At 52.5% G+C, this 5000-nt stretch overlaps 1 non-coding gene across 1 annotated transcript in view; it reads left to right on the forward strand.

Annotated features, from left to right (window-relative positions):
* The first annotated feature begins 4148 nt into the window (after positions 1 to 4148).
* Positions 4149 to 5000, forward strand: part of LOC126431159 (small subunit ribosomal RNA) — a 1910-nt gene continuing 1058 nt past the window's right edge. The window contains exon 1 of the ribosomal RNA XR_007577485.1: positions 4149 to 5000. This exon is cut by the window's right edge and continues 1058 nt beyond it. This is a non-coding gene — a ribosomal RNA (small subunit ribosomal RNA).

Genomic DNA, 5000 nt, shown 5'->3' on the forward strand with positions numbered 1-5000 from the left:
ATCCATGTCGGTACCGGTGAGCGTTGCACTCGCAGTCGCAAAAACGTACGGCAAGTATATTACTCGGAAGAGTTAATGACAGTCCAAGCCCCCCCTGCGTGGGGAGAGTCTTGCTAGGCCATGACCCACCGGAAGGGCGCAGCGTCCCCCACCCCAGACATGTGACGTCACACTATCGGTATTGACGACTAGACTCATTGCTTATAATCATTTGCCATACACCGGTGGAAGCTGCCGAGACGAGTAGCTACATAGCGCGCTCGCCGTGTCACTAATGTACAGAGATACAACAGTTTCGACGGGAACCACATTAAACGTATACACGGCGCTGATTAGTAATAGATAGAGCCATCAGAATACAGATAATATATACAACTGTCCGTATACATGCTGAAAGACTCTGCTCACAATCACAACCACACGTCAGCCACACACTCTTATCACGCACTACTCTCTGCCTGTAACACGCACACAGACAATATGTAAGCACCAGCATGCAACAACACCCAGTGCATCCTCTCCGCCACATTAGACAATCCACACTGTCATAACCAGACTGGGAGGTCCACACAGAAAACAGAATATCCCACCCACCCGACAACCACCATTGCTCAGCCAAGCCACCAACACCCACACATGTCCTACACAGGGGTGCACCCAACATCACAATACTGCCTCCTCTCACAGCACACAAACAATGGCAGGAATGAAAGACACAGGTCTGCCACAAGCATGGAATGAGAGCGCCGCCTGTCATGAGCCAAAGGTACATCCTGACGTGGCAAATCAGATGATACCGCAGGCATCCACGTACTATAATCACAATCAACAAACCGGCCGCCGCCCCCCCCCCCCCCATTAAACCTTTCCTTACAACAATGTGTACCTTAACCTAACCTATGTCGTACCTTAACCTAACCTATGTCGTACCTTAACCTAACCTATGTCGTACCTTAACCTAACCTATGTCGTACCTTAACCTAACCTATGTCGTACCTTAACCTAACCTATGTCGTACCTTAACCTAACCTATGTCGTACCTTAACCTAACCTATGTCGTACCTTAACCTAACCTATGTCGTACCTTAACCTAACCTATGTCGTACCTTAACCTAACCTATGTCGTACCTTAACCTAACCTATGTCGTACCTTAACCTAACCTATGTCGTACCTTAACCTAACCTATGTCGTACCTTAACCTAACCTATGTCGTACCTTAACCTAACCTATGTCGTACCTTAACCTAACCTATGTCGTGCCTTAACCTAACCTATGTCGTGCCTTAACCTAACCTATGTCGTGCCTTAACCTAACCTATGTCGTGCCTTAACCTAACCTATGTCGTGCCTTAACCTAACCTATGTCGTGCCTTAACCTAACCTATGTCGTGCCTTAACCTAACCTATGTCGTGCCTTAACCTAACCTATGTCGTGCCTTAACCTAACCTATGTCGTGCCTTAACCTAACCTATGTCGTGCCTTAACCTAACCTATGTCGTGCCTTAACCTAACCTATGTCGTGCCTTAACCTAACCTATGTCGTGCCTTAACCTAACCTATGTCGTGCCTTAACCTAACCTATGTCGTGCCTTAACCTAACCTATGTCGTGCCTTAACCTAACCTATGTCGTGCCTTAACCTAACCTATGTCGTGCCTTAACCTAACCTATGTCGTGCCTTAACCTAACCTATGTCGTGCCTTAACCTAACCTATGTCGTGCCTTAACCTAACCTATGTCGTGCCTTAACCTAACCTATGTCGTGTTTTAACCTAACCTATATTGCGCCTTAATGTAACCTATATTGCGCCTTAATGTAACCTATATTGCGCCTTAATGTAACCTATATTGCGCCTTAACGTAACCTATATTGCGCCTTAACGTAACCTATATTGCGCCTTAACGTAACCTATATTGCGCCTTAACGTAACCTATATTGCGCCTTAACGTAACCTATATTGCGCCTTAACGTAACCTATATTGCGCCTTAACGTAACCTATATTGCGCCTTAACGTAACCTATATTGCGCCTTAACGTAACCTATATTGCGCCTTAACGTAACCTATATTGCGCCTTAACGTAACCTATATTGCGCCTTAACGTAACCTATATTGCGCCTTAACGTAACCTATATTGCGCCTTAACGTAACCTATATTGCGCCTTAACGTAACCTATATTGCGCCTTAACGTAACCCACATTGCCCCTTAACGTAACCCACATTGCCCCTTAACGTAACCCATATTGTGCTGTAACCCAACACACGTTGGGCCTTAACCCAACACACGTTGGGCCTTAACCCAACACACGTTGGGCCTTAACCCAACACACGTTGGGCCTTAACCCAACACACGTTGGGCCTTAACCCAACACACGTTGGGCCTTAACCCAACACACGTTGGGCCTTAACCCAACACACGTTGGGCCTTAACCCAACACACGTTGGGCCTTAACCTGCTCTGTAATTGTCATACGACGCGTTAAATTAGTGTAGTGTTGCCTAACTGCAACCCCCGCAATATAGTTTGCTACTCGCACTGCCCGGTCCCCAGTGTATCGCTTCATGTTAAACACCTTGCAGCGATACACTGTAATGTGGATGGCAGCAGGACGTACATGCTCAATGCCCTTCGCAGTTGTTCATTGGCATTCGCATGGCGAAGCACTGCGCCTACGCTGTGGTACGGCCTGTGTCAACTGTCCGCTGATGTTGTACCTCCAAATCACACACTGTACTGCACATTGGTCCTCATGTACTGAATGATACATCGTGGTACATGTGACCGTACAACGACTGCGCCAACAACGGCGAACCATGCGGTCCAAATGTTGTGCACGCAGCTACGTGTCGTCTCCCTATAAGAGCTGGAGTGCAGTGTGGTATGCCCTGGATGGCGATCAGCATGAGCCGTCTGTTGATGTAGTGGCGCGTGTTGTCAGACGTTGTCGTCTCTTCTCACACACCGTGATAGCATGGTGCACTGCGTTCCACATCTGCGACATGCGACAGAGGCCGGTTGACAGTCGTTTGCGCAATGGACATCGCATACGTACGGGGGCCACCTTCCACGTGTTTGCGAAGCGTGCACATGTTGTTGCGTGTATGTGGACAGACATAGTGTGTCGTGACACCTGACACAGGCATGCAACAATCGTTGAATTTGCAAATGGCGATGGACGCCTACGTTTGCTGGTGACGTTACGCAAATGAACAACTGGTAAACCGTTGTGGTGCGGTTGTTCTCGCTAGAGGTGAATCAGTGATGGCGACGATCGGTTGAGCTACCAACCGGTTGTTTCAGCGATACCCACCATGCCCACGAACGTGAATGGCATGTGGGTGTGAAGCGATACGCGGCGGTGGCTGGGTGGGACCGGCCCCGGCCGGTGAGGGGGGGCCGCCCGGCGTGCTGGCCGCGCGGTGCGTGGGCGCACGCGCTACAGCCGGCTGGTGGGGGCGGCCACTGGCAGGCGCGCCGGCCGACGGAGGCGGCAGGCGGCGCAGCTGCGCGCCGGCGCACCCTGCACGCGGCGCCGTGCGGCCAAAGTAGGTCCTCGCGGGCCCGGTGCGAAGCGCGGTGGACATCTGCAGTGTGCTGGTCCGATTGAGGACTGTGTGCGCTGAGGATGCGCCGCCGCCCGGCGCTCGGCGCCGCGACGCCGTCTGCTGCTCGGTCGCCTCTGCGGTTCTCGCAGGTGGTTTGTATCGCAGCTGTGCGGACGTGTTGGCGCGTGCGCTGTGCTGGGAGAGTTCGCTTCGGCACCCAAGTGGGGCTTTTGTCCTTCTGTGGCGCTGGCGTTGGAGCTGCCGGTCACCGTAGGTGGCGCGTGTTGTCTCCCGCCGGCAATGCCACGACAGCACGCTCCCGGGCCTCTGTCGGCAGCGGCAAGCTCAGTTGGGAGCACGGGTGGTCGCACCTAAAGCGTCTACTCGCCAAACTCCGGGCGATTGCGCCTCTCTCGAACCCGACCAAGTACTTAGGACGGCGCTGCGCGCCGCCGGGACCTGAGAGGGTTTCGAGGTGTATGGTGCAGGGGAGCGCAGCCTCCTCCTGTTTGCAGAATAATTGAGCGGACGCTTGCGTGTTCGCGCGGGCCCCCGGGACACACTCCCGGGCGGCCGGCTGCTCAGCTCTAGTTGACGCAGCTCCCTGGTTGATCCTGCCAGTAGTCATATGCTTGTCTCAAAGATTAAGCCATGCATGTCTCAGTACAAGCCGCATTAAGGTGAAACCGCGAATGGCTCATTAAATCAGTTATGGTTCCTTAGATCGTACCCACGTTACTTGGATAACTGTGGTAATTCTAGAGCTAATACATGCAAACAGAGTCCCGACCAGAGATGGAAGGGACGCTTTTATTAGATCAAAACCAATCGGTCGGCTCGTCCGGTCCGTTTGCCTTGGTGACTCTGAATAACTTTGGGCTGATCGCACGGTCCTCGTACCGGCGACGCATCTTTCAAATGTCTGCCTTATCAACTGTCGATGGTAGGTTCTGCGCCTACCATGGTTGTAACGGGTAACGGGGAATCAGGGTTCGATTCCGGAGAGGGAGCCTGAGAAACGGCTACCACATCCAAGGAAGGCAGCAGGCGCGCAAATTACCCACTCCCGGCACGGGGAGGTAGTGACGAAAAATAACGATACGGGACTCATCCGAGGCCCCGTAATCGGAATGAGTACACTTTAAATCCTTTAACGAGTATCTATTGGAGGGCAAGTCTGGTGCCAGCAGCCGCGGTAATTCCAGCTCCAATAGCGTATATTAAAGTTGTTGCGGTTAAAAAGCTCGTAGTTGGATTTGTGTCCCACGCTGTTGGTTCACCGCCCGTCGGTGTTTAACTGGCATGTATCGTGGGACGTCCTGCCGGTGGGGCGAGCCGAAGGCGTGCGACGCGCCTCGTGCGTGCTCGTGCGTCCCGAGGCGGACCCCGTTGCAATCCTACCAGGGTGCTCTTGAGTGAGTGTCTCGGTGGGCCGGCACGTTTACTTTGAACA

Source organism: Schistocerca serialis, unplaced genomic scaffold (assembly GCF_023864345.2).
Source record: "Schistocerca serialis cubense isolate TAMUIC-IGC-003099 unplaced genomic scaffold, iqSchSeri2.2 HiC_scaffold_1078, whole genome shotgun sequence".
NCBI lineage: Eukaryota > Metazoa > Arthropoda > Insecta > Orthoptera > Acrididae > Schistocerca > Schistocerca serialis.